The sequence below is a fragment of the Chionomys nivalis genome, chromosome 25 (assembly GCF_950005125.1).
Source record: "Chionomys nivalis chromosome 25, mChiNiv1.1, whole genome shotgun sequence".
Taxonomy (NCBI): Eukaryota; Metazoa; Chordata; class Mammalia; order Rodentia; family Cricetidae; genus Chionomys; species Chionomys nivalis.
Window position 1 is genome coordinate 38,685,577 of NC_080110.1, and position 20,419 is coordinate 38,705,995.

Genomic DNA, 20,419 nt, shown 5'->3' on the forward strand with positions numbered 1-20,419 from the left:
CTTCAACAAAACCAATATATTGCACAAGAGCAAATGCAAATGTGTCTGCAAGAATTTATTTTGCCTTCTCAGTCACACATTAATGAGAATTTTAAAGGCACCAGAGAAGAGTGACAGATATCTGTGATTCAGGAAAGAATTAAAATATGTAGATAGATAGATAGATAGATAGATAGATAGATAGATAGATAGATAGATAGATAGATAGATAGATAGGTAGACAGACAGACAGACAGACAGACAGACAGATAGATAGAAAATGTTCTACACTATGGCCAAGATCTGAATGATGAGAAATGAACTCCAAGGCAAGATAATTTTTTTTGCATTAACATATTTCCCCATCTGTTTTTTCCTCTTGAAATGTGTTCTCACTCTGGAGAATTTGGGATGGAAATCCCTGTCTTTTATTTTCAGAAGACTAAAATAACAGTAGACTCCAGTTCAACTTGAGGGAGGAATACCCCTTTTCTACAATAAATTCTGAGTTGATGGAAGAATCAGAATCCAGGGTCTTCTGTATTCTCTCATAGACCCAAGGACATAGCAGGACCTCAGAGATGCTGCCGCTGCTGCACCAGGCAGTGACATGTTAGCAGCTGGAGAGACGCCCAAGGACCTGACTTCAGTCACCAGCAGTCACATAAAAGCTTGGCATTGTGACACACATTGTGTGTTCATAGTCCCAGTAATGGGGACCCAAAGACAGGAGGATTACTGGGGCTCACTGACCAACCAGCTTGGACTCACTGGCAGCAAGTTGCAGGTTCTAGTGTATGCATGCATACTTGCATGCATCCATACTCCCCCCCACCCCCAACTGCCCCCCCCACACCCTAGTTTTCGAGACAAAGTTTTTCTGTGTAGCCCTGGCTGTCCTGGAACTTGCTCATAGAGCAGGCTGGCCTTTAACTCAGAGATCTGCCTACCTCTGTCTTCCAAATGCTGGGATTAGAGGACTTTGACACCATACCTGAGCTTAAAAAAAAAAAAAATTCCCAGTAGAATGTTAGCCCTGGGTACCCCAACCACAGTAGTTCCCATATTCCAGAGATTAGCTGTTGTGTGATATTTTGATTGTGATGTGACAAATGAAGCTTGCTTGGAGTCAGAGGGCAGGTCTAACCATAGAGGTTTGGAGAACTGTAGAGAGAGGACAGGAAGTGGGAAGATGGCTGAGAGAGGATCTCAGCCTTTTGGATGGAGGAAGAAGGGAGCTAGGAAGCAACTGGCGGCTGCTCCAAGTTCTCTGAGTTTTCAGATTCTTACCCCAATATTTGACTCCTGATTTTTTAATTGATTAAGATCAATTAAATTAAAGCTTCAGTTAGAAAAACAGCATAAGGTTGACAATTAAAGAACCTCATAAAGGGGAACAGAGGCATGTCATATCCCATGTGGATAGACTAATGCCTTCCTGGCTCTCCGAAATTGCAGCTCTGCTTGGGAGTCCCAACACACATACAGAGCAGTAAAAAGACTGAAGTTGAGTCTCTTGACAGCTTGTAGGAACACAAGAAGCTGAATCAATTATTTGGTTACAAGTAGAAAAGTGTGAAAATCACTTGGCATTGAAAAAATAAAATACTGACACAGGTTAGACTATGGATGAACCTTAAATTCATGCTAAATGAAAGATGTTGGTTACAAAAGGCCACACAGTATCCCTGTGCAGAAGATGACTTCGGTAGGCAATCATAGGCAGAACATGGATTTCTGGGGGAATGGGGCTAGGAGAAATGAGAGATGACTGCGGAAAATAAAGATTTGAAGGGGAAGGTGGTATGGTGACATTCCAGAGCTGACTATGGTGGCGGTTATACAACCTTGTAAGGCAATTACCTTCTATATGAGTGGCATGTATGGCATGGGAATTATATTTCAATAAAGTTTTAGCTCCTGCCACATCTGAAGTGTACAAATATTCATGGTCACTTTGTGTTACCAGAGGCTTACAACATTATTCTAAAATTATGCCAAGGCAGACACTTGTAAAAATGCACATTTGACAGCTAAGAACTCGGTAAACAAGTCCAGGATACAAGCAATGTGAAAGATACAGGGGACAGGGGCAGACACAGGTTCATCATGATGATGAACGATCGGTGGCCTAGGCAGGGACTCTACACCCCTCAGAATGACACACACCAGCACAGCACCCTCTTAAGAAGATCATAGTCAGTGTCATTCAGAGACGGTAAGGGGGCCAACATAAAGGACCTCCACACACTGTGAAGCTCTCCCTGGGCAGAGAGGGACTCAGTGGCAGGGGTACCAGGCCCAGTGCATCACTGCAATGAAGGCTGCCTCTGCAGAGAAACAAGGCAAGTGCTAAGAAGGACCTACAGCAACTGCACAAGGATGAGATTAGTGTGGATAATTCATATGTAATTATGTCCCTTACAAATCATACAAATCTCCTTCCCAACAACCGCTGTCAGAAACCCATTGGAGTGGACATGAAGGCAAACTTTGTACTTTCTATGAGATGTGTATTATTTGTGTACACTGTAAATATGTGTCTCTGCTTAAGGCGCCTTCTGATTGGTTTAACAAAGAGCAGGATGGCCAATAGCTAGGCAGGAGAGGATAGGCGGGATTTCCAGGAGAGAGAGGAAGGGAAGGAGAAATCTAGGTGTGCGGATTTGGCCAGCAGACTTGGAGAAAGTCAGACACCATACTGAGAAGAGGTAACTAACCCATGTGACGGAACCCAGACTTAAAAATATGAGTTAATTAAGTTATAAGAGTTAGTTGGAAGCAAGCCTAAGTTAAAGGCCAAGCTTTCATAATTCATAATAATCTCTGTGTTGTTGCATGGCCACAGCAGTAGCTGCTGATGCTCTGGATGAAGAGTGGAAGATGGGGAAATGGAAAGGGGATGTGTAAGCCTCTTCAAGGTTGCCCGACCTGGTTGTTAAAAGACAAAAGGAGATAGAGAAGGCTATTCCTGGGCTGACAGGCACTACTGTTCCTCAGTGGTTTGGGTCTGAAAGAGCCAGTAGGATTAGGAACTTTGCAAGCATTCAGAAAGCCTTTGAAGTTTAAGATTCCCAACCTTCCAAAAGCTGTGACCCTCATACGGTTCCTCATGTTGTGGTGGCCTCCAAAACCATAAAATTTTTTCATGCTTCTTCATAACTATAATTTTACTAATGTTATGAGTCATAATGCAAATATCTGTTTTTCCTAATGGTCTTAGGTGACCCCTGTGAAACAGCCATTGGACCTTCAAGGGGGGTTGTAACCCACACGCTGAGAACCACCGAAGGTAAGAAGCCCAGGACCAAAGCATCAAGATTTAGTTCTGCCCTCCAGGCAGATGCCATCACGCTGCTCTGAACAAACAACGCACTAAGAAAAGTGAGGAGGCTTCACAATATGCTAAACTCTTGGGCAAGAAATGAAGGAAGCCAAAGAAAAACACCAGGAACAGATTGCCAAGACACGGAGGCTGTCCTCGCTGGGAGCTTCTACAAGTCTGAGTCCAGACAAAAATAAGAGTCCTTAAGAGCAACAAATAAGCAATCAAACCTTGAAGAAAAAAACAAAAAGGGCAGCTCTTCGTTTAAAACCCAAATGGCACGGCGCTGGTGTCTGATTTAGAGCAGCAGGCCACTCAGGACCACCAAGACTTTACCACCAGCTGGAGCGGGCTGGTACAGAATAGCTCTGAGTAAAGGTCTTTAACACCCTTTCTTTCAGAGAACCGACTGGCTGTGGAGGCTGGGCCTGAGGCCGGGGTAGAGCTGAGGGTGGGGCTGGGGTGGGGTTGAGTGTGGGGCTGGGGGTGGAGCTGGGGCTGGGGCTGAGACTGAGGGTGAGGTTGGGGTTGGAGTTGGGGGTGGGGCTGGGGGTGGGGCTGGGGGGTGGGGGTGGGGTTAGGGTTGGGGCTGTGCCTGGAGCTGGTGCTGTCGATGTGATGGCCACAGAGACACAAGCAGAATGGGACCAGACCACTGTCTTGTACATTTTGTCTTCACTGCAGTACTATTGAGTACTCTCTCAGTCAGCTTGAGCTGCTATAGCAATATATCATAGCATGAGTCACTTCTAAATAACAGAACTGTGTTTCTCATACAAGACGGAGGCACCAGCAGATGTTGTTTGTGATAAAGACCCACATTCTCATCTCAGTCTAACTTCACACAGAGGAGGAGGTGAGGGTTTCTCAGGGCCCTGTTACAGGAGTGTTCATCCTGCTCACTAGGGCTGGGTGTTTATGGCCTACCATTGCCATGGAAATAAACACTCCAACCAGATGGCTCTGAGAGGAACACAGACTTTCTGACTATGGCAGAGAGGTGATAGCCCTTTGCAGACAAGAAGACTGAGGCTCAAAGGGATGACACAGTTTGACTCTAAACAGCAGAGCAGAGAAAGACCTCACATTTTCTGGTTCCAAAATGGCAGCTATAGAATTCACAGCAAGTGATCTGGGGAGTAGGGCAGCAGAGTAGTTAAGAATATGAGCTAAAAACAATATTTCAAAAAAGAATATAAGCCAAAGTTCAGGTGCTCCAATTACCTTATGTGTTTTAAGAGATACTAATGTCCCTGGGGCTACCATCTTCCCCTATAAAATGGGCTTAGTAATAACCAGTGTCTAACTCCTGGAGCTGCTCTGGGAAGGCAACACAGCCATGCATATGGAAACAATGGACAGAACGCCCACGTGTAAGTGGGCACTCAGTAGTCAGTAGCCTTTTGAGTAGGCACTCATGTCAGCAGCCTACCAGCGAGGACAACGCTCAGAGTTCACCCAGATCCTTCTTCCAAGCCATTTCACCTCTTCCCTCTGCCAGGCAGCATCGGTGCTAGATGAACATTGATTTCATCTAGAGCCAGGTGTGTTGGTACATGCCTAGAATCCCAGCACTCAGGAGGCTGAAGTAGAGGGGAAGGTTGTTGAGTTTGGGGCTATGTTCTGAGACCCTATAATATAACTCTCTAATAAATTAGAGAGAGAGAGAGAGAGAGAGAGAGAGAGAGAGAGAGAGAGAGAGTGCTAGTGTACAATGTGGGCTCCTTGCAGCTGTTTTTTAGTTAGTTACAGGCAAAGAATTTACTTGCAACCAAAAAAAAATGGCATGAGATGGAAAAATACACAAGAAATTGGGACACTACCATGAAGGCTTCCAAACTGAGGTGTGACTTGATGGGAAAGGCAGCTGCTTTCCACACCCCTGCGGGCATCAGCAAGCTGAGTGAGGGGTCTTCCTGAGAAGCAGGAAGGGTTGCTTTAAGCTCCTCGTCCCCTATCATCTCATCCCCACCTTGTGGTATTGTCCCTGGGAAATGAAGGAAACTCTGGGCCTGGGAGATACACAGAGAAGTTAACCAAAGGCTAGCCACTGGTATCTTGGAAAACATGTGGTAAATATGAGATTAGTGCCAGGGCAGGGTCCAAGAAGAAAAAGATGTTCCTATCCTTTGACTGGGGCGCCCTCACTGGCTTGAAAACTGGCACAAAGGTGAGGGAAATAAGCATCAGGTGTTGGGTAGGTGCAGAATCTAGAGAAAGTGCTGGACTACAGAGGTCAGAAGCTGAAAAAGGAGGTTTGGGGAGAACAAAAAAAGACAACATACATTTAGCCGATAGTGCCTGGATTTTGCTTATGCCTTTTATATTTAAGAGCTGCCCTCAAGAGCAAATCAACTTATGTCTACTGTGTTATTTGAGAGAGGTGTTTGTGCACATGCGCACACGTGCGTGTGGGCGTGTGTGTGGGCATGCGTGTGTGCGTGTATGCATGTGTGTGTGTGTGTGTGTGTGTGTGTTCCTTGGGCAGTGGGAAACGTGGTGGGTGGGAGTGTGACAAGGCGAGGCGGTTGAGGACTAAGAGGCAGGAACGCCAAACTGAAATGCAGGTCTACCTGCTGTGAATTCATCACACCCGTTGCTGTCAGCTCAGTGCCAAGACTACATCTTTTAAGAGAACAGAGTACATTTGGGAAATAGCTGCCAAACCTTACTCAAAACAAACAAACAAACAAAACAAAACAAAAAACAAAACAACAACAAAAAAACTTTAGAACTTTGTGGTTTTCTTTGTTTGGTTGTATATGTTTTTGTGACTTTATTTTTTTTTCATTTGTATGGGTGATCTGCCTGCACGTGCATCTTTGTACCACATGTGTGCCTAATGTTCATAGAATCAGAAGACGGTGCTGGGTCCCTTGGAACTGGAGTTACCAATGCTTGTGAGCCCTAGTGTGGGTGCTGGGAACTGAACCCAGGGCCTCTGTCAGACCAATTAAGTGTCCTTAATCCATTTCTCCAGCCCATTTTGCGGAGTTGTGGGACATGTTCTCACTCATAGCCCAGGCTAGCCTGGAACTTGATAGGTAGAGCAGGTTGGCCTTCAATTTGTATTTTTCCCCCTGCGTCAGCGTTTCAAGAACTAGGTTTCACAATTATTAAACGTAACTCACCATATCTGGCTGAATTTGTGAAGCATTTTTTATTCCTTATTTTTATTGTGGATTTGTTGTTATTGTTGCTGTTGCACGCCTGCACGTGTGTGTGTGTGTGTGTGTGTGAGACAGAGAGAGAGAGAGAGAGAGAGAGAGAGAGAGAGAGAGAGAGAGAGAGAGAGAGAGAGATTGGAGGGGGTCAGACTTCCCTTCCATCGGAGGCTCTGGGAGCTGAACGCAGCAGTCAGTCTTACACTTTACCCTCTGTGCCATAGCTTGTCCAAGGTGGTGGTTTTTAATTACTCAGCTTATTAAAAGAAACCAGTTGAACTCATTTGATATAAAAATACACTGAGTAATTATCAAGCAAAGAAATCACTCCAAGATCTCAGAGCTTTCCACTGGTTAGAACCAGCATCCTAGCCCTGCCTTTCTGTGGTTGTTAGGTACCCATGTAATGTTAAATGGTGTATTGTTTGCACGGATTTGCATTTTGCATCCAACTGGCACTTGGTCCAAACACTGTCAGCATCCCTTCACTGTAACAAAGACCAAGATGATCAACTTACAAAGAGAGAAGGTTTGTCTTGGTTCATAGTTTTGGATGTCCCAGTCCATGACAGATTAGCCTTGTTGTTCCTCAGCCTACGGGGTAGCAGACCATCATGGCAGGAGCACATGGCAGAAGTCTCAGCCCACTAGCAAACGGGAGGAAGAGAAAAGCTGAGCGTGGCACTTGTAGCACTGAGGAAATCGAGGCAGGAAGAATGAGAGTTCTAGGGCCAGCCTGGACCACATAGCAAGACGCTCTGAAATAGACAAAGAGAAAGAGAGGCGGGGTTCTGGATTTCCACAATCCCCTTCAAGTACACACTCACATCAACTTGAAAAACTCTCCTAAAGGTCCCACCATGTACCAAAACCAACAGGCTGAGAACTGAGTCTTTAATACATACACCTTTGTAAGAGAGTTCAGAGCTAAACTGTGGAAAACATAAAGCAAACATGCAGTTCATATTGCAAACTAAAACTTGAAATGGTCACCTATAATCCCAGCACTCAAGACAGTGAAGTAGGAGGATCATGAGTTCAAGGACAACCTTGCCCATATGGCAAGAGCTCGTTGTTGCTGTTCTTTGAAGTGCGTGTATGTGTGTGCGTGTGTGTATGTATAAACTATCTACCATTGGCAGAGGTTTCTGTCCCACCCGGTCCCACAGCTGTTCAGATCCAAAGAATTACACAAATGTCTACATTAATTATAAACTGGTTGGCCTATTAGCTCAGGCTTCTTATTAACTAATTTCAACATCTTAACCCATAATCCTTGTCTGTGTTAGCCATGTGGCTTGGTACCTTCCATCAGTGAGACGTTCGCATCTTGCTTCCTATGTATCTAGGTGACAACTGCAGAATGACCCTTTCCTCTTCCCAGAATTCTCCTGTTCTGGTTGCCCCGCCTCTACTTCCTGCCTGGTCACTCCATCTATACTTCCTGCCTGGCTACTGGCCAATCAGCATTTTATTAAAAATAATACAAGTGACAGGGTAAAAGACCATTGTCCCACAGCACACCAAATACTGTTAAATGGTATACTAAGATCAACCTCAGAGATCACAGATTGTTCTGGAAATTTTCCCAAAAGATGGAATAGGTGTTTCAGGAGAAAAAAATGGCCCAAAGTTATAGAAAGACGGTGAATTACAGAGTGACTTTCAGTCAACACCCACACCTTCTCTAAACAATGATGCACACCTGTCCGCCAGTGACTCCCATGTGATGTTACCATCCATTGCCTACATGTTTGGGCCCCCAGTGCTCACACCCAATGTGGATAGTTCAGTGGGGCTGCTCAGCTGGCCGCTTGCAGCTCTCGTGAAGACATCTTTGTGGGGCAGCCTGCACTTGCTTATGTCCTCAGACTTCTGGAACTTCTAGTGCTTTCTGTCTTCACTGCACACAAAGAACCCCTTCAGTCTTTCTCTCGTTTACATTGTTTTTCCTGGACACGATTATAGGATGGTGAACTATTGCTAATGTTTGTCTGGGAACTTCTGGGTTTTCCAGCTTATGTTTATTTTTGTTCACTCATTATCTGGTTACAAATAGAGCTTTGGCCCATTGCAGTCATTTTGGAGAATTTGTATTTAGCCATACACTCACAAGGCAACATTTTCACAATCCTCTTCAGCCTCTTCCATCCTTTACATCCTTAGTCAAAACTGGTATGTACATATACACATGAGAGTAGCTGGAGTATAGCTTTGGTCCATTATTGTTGGCCACCCTTGGCCAACAGCAGTCTTTGTTAGTCCATCAAGAAAAGCATGGCCAATTTCTCTCGTCACTTATGTATACTAGGGAGGAAGCAGTAGCCAGGCTTCATACAGGGAAGATAGGAATTGGTAACATTGTTAATGAGATTAGATCCCGCCCTACCCCACTCTGTGTTCACAGCAAAATCCCTAAGCAGAGAGAACCTCCATTGACATCAGGATCCCAGAGGTTACAAGGTACAGTAAAACTCCAGAGGGTGATGTCATAGTTTGATGCCAGCTATTTCAGCAGAGAAGACATAGGCATCCATCCTTACATATTATAAGAGAGATGAAAGAAAAGAGAGGGGGCAGCTGCCCCCTAAGCCCTGTGAGGTCTGTCTTCTGCATATATGCAGGCTTACATTTCTGATGCTTCTATTCCTCCCACACTCTCTACTGATTTTTTGTTCCAAGAACTGAAGCCAGGGGCTGGAAAGGAGCAGTCTCCAGATCCTCCTAAACAGAGGTCTGTGCTCCAGGGACACCCAGATGACCTGCCACCGAAGCAGGCAGAAAAGAACAGACCTATCATCTCCAGGGGCCAGGAGGTTTGGGAGACCTTCATGGCCAACAACATCTATTAGGATACTCCCACATAAAACCTCTCATTCGTGTCTTCTCGGCGCTTGTCCTCCAGCAGGGTCTCCCAGGCTAGCAAAGGGCAGTTGTGCTGTTCTACTTGCCAAGACCAAAGCCTAAGTATCATTGCCGACTTATTGGTATCTGTACGACCCACACAGAAACCGTCACACATCCTGTTAACTGTTGGAGGAAGTATTTCCAAAATCCACCCACTCCTCTTTACTCCAGCTATGACCTTTCCTTATCATCTCTCAGATGGGTTGCTGCAAGAGACCCCCACTTCTCCTAACTTACACTCCTCTAATCCCTTCTCCTTTTAAAGCAAAAGCCAAGTAGGGCCATGCTTCTACTAACAATCCCCCACCCCAAGGCCCTCACATCTCACTGAAAGAAAATATCCAAACTTCCCACACTGACTTGCGTGCACCCAGACTCCTCCAGTGCTGCCTCTGACCAACTCTTGGGCTGCTCTCCTAAGAGTCATTGAACTGGCTGCATCCTTGACCACACACACTCTTTTCCCAGGCAGCCACATTCATACTTCCTCTTTCCTTTTAGGCATCTGGTCAAATGTCATCTCATTAAAGAGCTTACTGACTATAGCAGGATTCCATCTCAGATGATCCCCAACAGTCCCTCCCTCGTGGTTCTCACGTCATCATGAATATGAGATGGAGCGGGTTGCTTCTAGTAAATGAGACAACCATAATGGTGTGCTACTTTGCAAATGAGATCCCAAGAATCCTGTTTTCCATCCTAAGTACATTCTTTCATTTTCTTCCTTACTTTCTAACTCTGAGGGACACCAGCTATCACACCACGTGACCATATAGAGATCACCAGGGCTAGCGCTGGTGGAAGCCACCCAGCCAACAGTCAGCAAGGCACTGAGTTCTCTTTGCCCATCAGCAAGCCACCTGGATCCTACCAACTCTTCCACATCAAATGTGATTTCCTAAGAAAACTTGAAGCAGAGACATTAACCCGCACCACATTCCTAGCCCAAAAAACTATCTCATAATCAAATGTGTACCAACATATACTCACCCCTCTTATTCCCATTACTCCCCGCCCCCCGCCCTGGCACCATCCCCAAACTACTGCGTGCCATGACTGTTAGTTTAGTTCCACCCCCACCTGACTTGGTCCCTTTCCTGTTGCTGTGAAAAAGTACCCTGACAAAAGCATGTTTATTTTGCCCCCACCGTTCAAGGTACAGACCTTTATGATGAGGAAGTCATAGCAAACTCTAGAAGAAGCTGGTAACATTGCATCCATTTTCAGGGGAAAGAGAGCCGCAAATGGGGGCATGTTAGTGCTCCCAATGCCTTTTCATACAGACCGGGGTCCCCTGTCCCGGGAATGGTCCCACCTGTAATTAAGATGGGTCTTCCTACACTAATTATCCTGAGAAGACAGCCTTTCACAGGGATACCCAAAGGCCCGTGTCCCATGGTGATTCTAGAATCTGCCAAGATTAACAGCACTAGCCAGCACACGCATGCCCACACGTGTGTGCATGAGTGCACGCAATAACCATGGGTCAACAAGATTTGCATGTTTGATCATTGCTGTATCTCAGCACTCGGAGCACACCTGGTATGGAGCAGTGCCTTTGAAAACAGTTGATGAATGTGTATGTGAGGAGAGAGAGGCGCTTTGCAGCTTCACTTGCAAGGTCTTGGCTTGTGTTAAACGAACAAAGCAGACAGTTTGTCTGATCTTTAGCAGGTTCTTAACAAAGCATGTGTCATTATCCCCTATCCCCCGGGAAAAACTGAGATCAAACAACGCTGGTATAGAGGAGTGTGATGTTCAGATAGTTATTCTCACAATTCTTGGCAAGGTAAAGAGGTATCACTTTGCTTAAATTCAGATGCAAGCATCATTTCAGTGACTGATTTCATTTTAGGTCTCATGACACTCATTGTCTAAACACACACTCAGAACACTTAAGAAGGCACCCCACCTTTGGCTTTCAGAATTGTTCCATAGCTCCATCTCTCTTTGTCGTTAAAGATGTACATTTTATCACAGAAGGTCTTTCAGTCCTTTATGAGCTCTGAATTTGATGTTCACTTTGAGAGTCATTCAGAGAAAATTAAAAATTAGTTCGTCTGCACTCTTACTGAATGGCCTCTTAAAGCCCCACTGTCTCCATAGCGGCAGTCAGACAACAAGAACATTGGCAATTATTGCCATTTCAGAGCCACTGTGTGGTTGCACTGAAATGAAATCATTGGGTAGACGATCTTTGGCTATTATGGACCTGTGCCATTCTCCAGCAGGAAGCTGTGTAAGCAGATCGTTTCTGCAGAACAATAATGTTTAAAACCTTAATAGCGGCCAGGCAATAGGAGCAATTTTCCTAACAGGACTGAGCTGAGGATAAACGAGATGTCTGACAAGCCACTCTGCCGTACAGTTATTTCCTGAGCCCTTCGGGGACTTGGCTTTATTTATTGGTTTATTCTACATCGAGCATAGCTCCCATTACACGGGAGGCTCCCCGTGAATGTGTGTGGATTAGAAGGATGACTAGGCAAATGAGAGAGATGACAAGCTCCCAGGTGAAGGTTTCCTTGATTCATGAACCGCTCCAACCTGGGTGGTCACTATTTTACTGAATAACCTCCTGCTCTTCTGTCTCCATTGCCTTGAGGGTGAATGGATAGAACGGTCAAATCCTGGACAGTCACTTCTCCAGTGCATGGCATGGGTCCAGCTGCTTAACCATTCTGCTCAGCTTCTTCATTTGGAAAGCCAGCACCATAACTTTTATAGACTTATTAAAAGGATCGAATTAGCTACCTCAAAATACCAGTAACTAGTGAACATGGGCAATCAGTTATGTCTGCTGTCATAAGCAAGAAGCACCCATGTGACCTGTTCACTCCTGGTCAGTCTTCTCTCATACACCCCAAGTTAAATGCAAAGAAACACAATCCACTTGTAGTCTTCTGTTGGCTAAGCCCTTTTACTTAAGATTTATTTTCCATTGCCAAAGCACTCTCAAGGATATCATATCCTTGAAATTCACAAGATCCATAAACACTTGGTAGCAGACTCAAGAACAAATTTACAGATGAGAAACTTGATGCATAAACAATTAAATTCCTGGGGCTGGGAAGACAGAATAGTGGTGAGGATAGGAGTTCAGATATCCAGCACCTACATAGAAAGCTAGAAATGGCTGCACAGGTCAAGAAGTCTAGTAATGGGGAAGGGGTTGCAACAGTGACAGGTGGATCCCCAGAGCTCCCTAGCCATCCAGACTAGCCAATCAGCGTGCTCTGGCCTCAGCAAGAGACCTTGTCTCAAAAAGTGAGGTGGGAAGTCATAAAGAGAAATACCTGATGCTGACCCCTGGCCTCCACACTCGTGTACACCTGTGGACATCTTTGTGAGTTGGTGGAGGCTTCTGTCCCACCTGGTCCCACAATAAACACACAGAAACTATATTATTTAGGTCACTGCTTGGCCTATTAGCTCTAGCTTCTTATTGGCTAGCTCTTACATCTTAAATTAATCTATTTCTATTATTTTATATTTTACTATGAGGCTTGTGACCTACCAGTAAGGTTCCAGCTGGAGGTTCACGTCTTTCTCCTCTGGCAGCTACATGGCATTTCTTTGACTCTGCCTACTCTCTCCATAAATCTCTTTCAGCTTGGCTTTACTCTGTTAAGCCATCGGCTGAAAGCAACTTCTTTATTAACCAATGACACTAAAACATATTCACAGCATACATCATCTCCCCTTTTCTGTCTAAATAAAAAGGAAGGTTTTAACTTTAATATAGTAAAATTACATATAACAAAACAGAATTATATCAATCAAGAGTTATAATTATATAAATTATATAAAATACAAATATAATATACAAAATATAAAGCAAGAATTATAGTTAAAATATTTATATCTACTTTGTCTTTTATCACAACTAAGGAAAACTATAACTATCTAGTCTTCAACTCCATCAAAGAGTTGAAGGATATACTATTACCTAAGTAAACAGGAAGTGCATTGTAAGCAACTTTCAAAATTTTAGAATTGACAGAGACATCCCACTACCTGGAGAGTCACCCAGAGCTCTTCTGTATCATTGGGGCATCCATCTTCAGCCTACAGACCAAATAGTATCTGGCAGACTTTTCCATGAAGCAGGAAATTTGAAGATCTGTTCTGCCTTGTAATGATAAAGTTCATCTGTTGTTTTCTTCTGTGTCCTACAGAATGTCTGGCAGACTCTTTTATGAGCAGGAACCCCAAAGGATGGTCTCAGCTTTAGGCAAGTTCAGCAGTCATTTTTCTGTGGGTCCTACATGTCCAGTTCATACAGTATAACATCAAGCAGTCCAGGCAAGAGCAGTTTCTTGCTCAAATGGCTAACAAACTCCATAAGTAGACTCTTTGATGCCTATCATCCTCTTGAAGCACATTGGTGCTGCCAGGAGCAGATGTGTCTCACTGTCATGAAAAGTCCTAAGTTCTTAAAACATTTTAGATGACATAGTCTGTTAGTCTTTGAAAGATTTGAAGAATACCTATCTAACTGAAATATATCTCTATATATCTAGAAAACCTAACTAACATGATTACAAGCTTGACTATTATAGATGACTATCTATTAACCTATATTTCTTAATTATACATTACATTTTTAAATGAACTGAACAAACACAATACCTTAATCAAGAGCAGAAATATACATATAACAAAACTGACCTAAAATTTGTATCAGTAGACTGAGAGCCACACCAATGCAAAGTGTTGATCCCTATACCATATTCCCATTTAAATGTAAACAAACATTTATGAACAATATTTGGGAATTTGGGTATAGTTCTCTCCAAACTGCTTCCTGCTTTTTGTTGGGCAAAGTAATCTTGGGGGTGTTCACAGTAACCTTTTGGAGTGTCTTGGTCCACCAAACCACATTAGTCTAGAAGCAATCCACAGGTTCTCATCCTCTGTAGAAACAAAAGAAGAACCTCTTTTACAAAGTAACAAATTCTTAGACCCAAATTTTGAAGTCAAGATACCTTTATATTGGTTTATCTTAGCAAGCTCCAGAATCAAATATCTCTCTACAGTCAAAAATTCAAAGAAAACACAATAATATACATAATCCAAACTCTCTGTATATAGTACATCTTTACATGGCTTATTTTTCTTTACTCCTTTTAATCTATGATTGTACTCTGTTTCTTTAAAGACTTTGTTTTATTTTTAAAAACAATTTACTTCTTTTTATAACTCTCTATACTTTTTTCTTCTTTCTCCCAAGCCTATATACATTTATTTAACACTGTGACGCATTTAGAGGTCTTTTTTTTTATCTGAATCTGTCTTTATTGTGTATCCGTAATTATTTTCTGACCAGAAGCACCTTTTCTTTTTTTTTAATGCTAAGTAGGCATGGCTAGGACTAACTCCATGGCACTGCCTGTTGGTTCCACCCAGTCCAACATGGTGGAGACATATTCACTGTCTCTGAGAGCCATGTACATTGCCCCATTTTCAGGCACACAAAGGGGTTTATGCTGCCATATCGCAAGTTGTAGCACTATGCTCACAAAACCCATTTAAATGCTTCATAACTGGGACCTACCGAAAGAGTCAGAGTTTGCTGACAGCTCACCTCAGGAAGCAGCTGTTTCAAAACCCTGGAGGGGGAGAGCTGCTATCGCTGAATCAGGAAGACCTCTCTTTTTTTCTTTTCTTTTTCTTTTTTCTTTTTTTAATTGATTTTTATTGAGCTATATATTTTTCTTTGCTTTCCTCCCTGCCTCTCCCTTCCCCTTCAGCCCTCTCCCATAGTCCCCATGCTCCCAGTTTACTCAGGAGATCTTGAGGAAGACCTCTCTCTCTTTCTTTTTTTTTTTGATTTTCGAGACAGGGTTTCTCTGTAGCTTTTGGTTCCTGTCCTGGAACTAGCTCTTGTAGACCAGGCTGGCCTCAAACTCACAGAGATCCGCCTGCCTCTGCCTCCCGAGTGCTGGGATTAAAGGCGTGCGCCACCACCGCCCGGCCTAAGGAAGATCTCTCTTAAGGGAGCTGCAGCACACTGCCAGCCATAAAAAATGTGGATAAACTTTGGGTTTTTTATATCTAGATTCTCAGGTTTTATGTGGCTGTAGTCAGCCCACATTAGTGTGCAAATTTTGGGGGGAAAGCATCTGTCCCACATGGTCCTGCAATAAACATACAGAAATTATATTATTTAAATCATTGCTTGCTTATTAGCTCTTAAATCTTAAATTAACCCATTTCTATTATTTTATATTTTACCACGAGATTCATGGCCTACTGGCAATGTTCTAACTGGCAGCTCGTGTTTTTTTCCTTTGGCAGCTACATGACCTCTCTTTGACTCTGCCTACTTTCTATATATATCTCTTTTAGCTTGGCTTTACTCTGTTAAGCCATTACATCACCTCTCACATCATGAGTGCACATATTCACACATACACATAAACACATAAATGTGCCATACATTCACAACTGCATGTATAAGAATTAAATCATCTATGTAAGATCATAATGACAGTAACGTGAGGGCTCAGGCTCAAGTGCAAAGCCTTTTCATTGGTTGCTACAGTTTCTAGCAAGTGAAAGGAGTCAGCAACACCAGTGTGCTAGCCCTAATTCATCTCTTGACTACAAACATCATGTGTGAAGCTACCTGGGAAACATGAAATCCTTTGCAGGCAGCCCCTTTGGACCACTAAACTTTGAATGATTAAAGAGCGAATGGCCCATGGAGCTCTATGACTAAGGAAGTGAGCTTTTGGAAAGCTGGGGTCAGCCTTCTTTCATCCAATCTCCTGGAGGCTGAGAGTAAGGGTCACACACATGAACAACTGCTGTGGGTGAGACGAATCTTGAATTGAGAGGTGACTTCTGTATTCACATCTCAATCCTGTTTTGTAGAGAGGAGCTGCGGGCTGCATTCCTGTCACCCGGCTCCTGGTCGCCAGCTAGCTTATCCTCCGAAATAATTACACAGAAACTGTATTCATTTAAACACTGCTTGGCCCATTTCTATTAATGTGTGTAGCACCACGAGATGGTGACTTACCAGGAAGATTCTAGCCTACGTCCGTCTTGGGACGGAGCTTCATTGCATCTGCTCTGGAGAGGGGAGGCATGGCGTCTGCCTAACTTCCCTTCTTCCCAGCATTCTGTTCTGTTTACTCCACCCACCTATGTTCTAACCTATCAGGCCAAGCCGTTTCTTTATTAATTAACCAATGAAATCAACAGATTGATATATGACACTCCCACATCACTGTTTTACTCATCCTGCAAAGGCAAAGCCTTGAGACATCGAGAGGAGAGATCTCTAGAGCCATAACACAGCTCAGCTGACTAAATCCAACAAGGAAGAACAAGTGAGTGATGATCACTACCTGCTACTTACCAGCATTGTGCAGAGCCCGTTTATGTTATTTCATTCCACTTAATCCTTCAAACAATCCCCTCGTCCCCTGTATAGGGTATGCTTTCCTGATATCAATTTCAATTTTTATTAAAACATCACAGTCTCCCCCACATACACAATCTGTGAGAGCTACACTGATTTTTGTGCGAGGGTCAGGATAAATGCTGCTCAGTATTATCCTCTTTTCCAATTGTAATTACAGGAAGCAATGATCACAAAATAGACCAATCAGTCTTCTGGGGATAATGGAAGTAAGTCTCCCTCACCCTCCTGGAAGGTGTGGCAAGCCATTTTTTCACCTTTAGGGTTGAATAAGCTCTAAGTTGAAGCTAATTTCATGAAAAGCAAAGCAAAGGAATAAGGAGAAACAGATTCTTTGAAGATGTCGCTAACCATTGAATCAAGTGATCCTAGAGTTTTACTCTTGATCCTTAAATTTTCTCTTACATGGGAGCTAAAAGTAATATTGTTTGGTGTGGGAGGTCCTTCTGTCTATGTGTTGATTTTATTGGTTAATAAATAAAGAAAACTGGCTTGGCCTATATCACAGGGGGAGGAAGGTAGAGTTAGGAGAAGCCATGGATCTCCCACCTGAGACAGACACTGGGAACTTTTGCTGTAAGCCACAGCCACGTGGTGACATACAGAGACTTAGCCACAAACTAAGTAAGATATTCACATCTGTAGAGCAAGTTCCGGACCCTTATCTTCCCCTGTGAGTTAAGAATGCCAGCAGACTTAACAGGCCCCAGGACTCAGAAGTAATTAGCACTTCCCTTGTAAACATTTACAGACACTCAGCATTTCCTTATCTCTTCCTATAAGCTAGGGATGTCTCCAGACCTGACATTCCAATATCCTACCCTCCCCCTGCCTTTTTGCTATATAATGCTCCTGAGAAAAAATAAAGTTGGCAGCTTGATCAGAATACAGACTTGCTGTCTGTTTCTCGTGTCTCTTGCTCCTTTCATTCCTCTCCCTTCAAGGTTCATACTCCTGTTTGTGTCCCTCTGGTCAGGACAGGTTAGTTTAGGATATGAGTTTAGCCAGAAATACACTTAAGCTATTGGCCAAACAGTATTGCAAATAATATGGTTTTCTAAGTGGTTATTTCATGGCTGGGTAGCCAGGATGAACAAGCGACCCTTCCCCCATTACAATTGTTTACCAATGATTGTAAGGTTGGCATACAGCAAGCCCATTTTCTGTTACTGTAACAGCATACCTGCGGCTAGGCAGCTTATAAAGCTTTATCTAGCTCATTGCTTGGGAAGTTCAATGTCATGCTTAGTTCTAGCATTGGCTCGGCTCTGGGGAATCCCCATGACAGATGGTATCACACTGTCATAAGCATGAGGCAAAGATCACATGGGGAAACAGGAAGCTAAAGAGGAACATGAGATTTCGTGAGAACAATTAATCTCTTCCAAGGATATATGCTTCATTGACCTAGTAACCTTCCAGAAGTCTCCACCTCTTAAAGGTTCCACCGAGTCGCACATCACCACACTGAAAACCAAGCTCTCATCACAAACACCCTGAGGGAGCGAATCGCATCTAAATCACAGTAATACTTTATTACCCAAGCCCTCTAGGCTCTGGTAAGACTGGACAACCACAACAGTGACACCCAACCATAATCACACAAGGTCAGACTTCATTCTTCTTTCGTGGACCTGAGGGTGGATGCTCAGGCATGTCACTATGCTCTTTCTGGTCATTTAGACCCTGCTGCTTCCCAGGGATTACTGTGTTAGACCAGTGATCTTGCTCTCATCTCCATGGGCAGGTGCTGCTCTCAACCCTAACTCATCGTCAAAGCAAGGGCCATGGAAGGGTCTCATGTCCCAGAGCCAAATGTAACACAAACAAGACTTCTGCTCACCTTTGCCAACACGCAGCAACAAGAATGACCAGGAAATGTCAGTGGCCATGTGCCCAACTCCATATCTAGTTCCACAAGAAGAAACTAAGACACATCTATTATTATACCCACCATTTTATAGGGATGCTACACTAGGAAAACTTACCTAAATCATATGCCCAGTAAGTTGTAAAGATTTGAAGCCAACTCATCAATTCTTCTTGCTGCTCCATGTCTGTGTCACACATCCTCACAATTCCAGCTCCTAAAATGACATCAGACACCATTGTCAACATGCATGACATAGGTTGCTGATGCCTGCTCATACCCCACAAATAGATAACAAGCCACCTGCTGAACTGTCAACTATGACCCTTTTCTCCTCCTAGGGATGAGGTGCTGGGTCAGGGATTAAAGGGTGAACACCTCCAACCTGACACATTGAAGAGATCTGGGTGGCCACATGAAGACGGAAGGGTTGCTACTGCACACCTATAGAATGGTCAAAAGGGAAAACAAGATTAGAAGCAAAAAGACATGCAGCCTGAAGAAGAAATGTAGCCACTAAAGTCAACAATAAAACAGGCAGAAAAAAAAGGGCAAGTAAGGGCATAGAGAGGATGAATTTGTATCTTTTCAGACAGAATGTGTCAAAACATTTTTATTATTTAAAAAATTGTTGACTGACTTGGATTAGCAATGCACTTCTTGAGGGGAGGTAAAGGGAAACACACAGATCCCACTCTGCTACCCTACATCCAGACACCATCAACCCCTTGGCCATCTTCTTTGAATAGTTCGCATATAGAAATATTCCACTCTTACTTCCTGTTGCCCTTACTAGAGATGCCACTGGCTAGCGTGTTATAGCGGCCCAGGGTTTTTTGGACTTGGAGGTGGTGCAAATCTGCTGGACCTGGGTCCGGGGAGTCCTGGTGATGGGCTGAGCCTGGCCGCGCCCAGCTGGGGTGTCCCAGAGGAGCCAAGGATAGAAATGCTTCATGGAACCACCATCCTGGCCTTCAAGTTTCGCCACAGAGTCATTGTTGCAGCTGATTCCCAGGTCACAGCAGGTGCTTACATTGCCTCCCAGACAGTGAAGAAAGTGATCAACCCTTACCTTCTGGACACCTTGGGTGGGAGTGCAGCCGACTGCAGCTTCTGGGACCGTTGTTGGCTTGGCAATGTTGAATCTATGAGCATAGAAATAAGGAACGCATCTCTGTCGCCGCAGCCTCCAAGCTTCTTGCTAACATGGTGTATCAGTACAAAAGCATGGTGCTGTCCGTGGGCACCACGATCTGTGGCTGGGATAAGAGAGGCCCCAGTCTGTACTATGTAGACAGTGAAGGGACCCGGATCTCTGGAAATGCCTTCTCAGTGGGTTCTGGCTCTATGTATTTTTAGGGAGTCATGGATCGAGGCTACTCATGATCTGGCCCGCCGAGCCACCTACCAAGTCACCTACAGAGATGCGTACTCTGGAGGTTCAGTCAACCTCTACCACGGAAGGGAGGATGGCTGGATCCAGTGACAATGCTGCTGACTTACACGACAAGTATAGTATGCCTGTCCTCTGAAGGAGAGCAGATGTGGCTGTCTGCACCCCTCTGGGGGTTCCTATAGGTTACAATAAATAATAGCACTCATTCCACAGTGAAGCCCACAGTTATCTCAACACCTTTTGTAGTGTGTTCACAGTTGATGGGCTCCTGATGCATTAGCTGTTTGTTTTACTCTCTTGGATGCTAAAATTACACTACTTTTCAACTTCAAAAAAAAGAAAAGAA

At 43.9% G+C, this 20,419-nt stretch overlaps 1 pseudogene; it reads left to right on the forward strand.

The window, feature by feature from the left end:
* The window catches only part of LOC130866220 (proteasome subunit beta type-5-like), an 80,465-nt pseudogene extending 60,256 nt beyond the window's left edge, over positions 1-20,209 (forward strand).
* Positions 20,210-20,419: the final 210 nt, after the last annotated feature.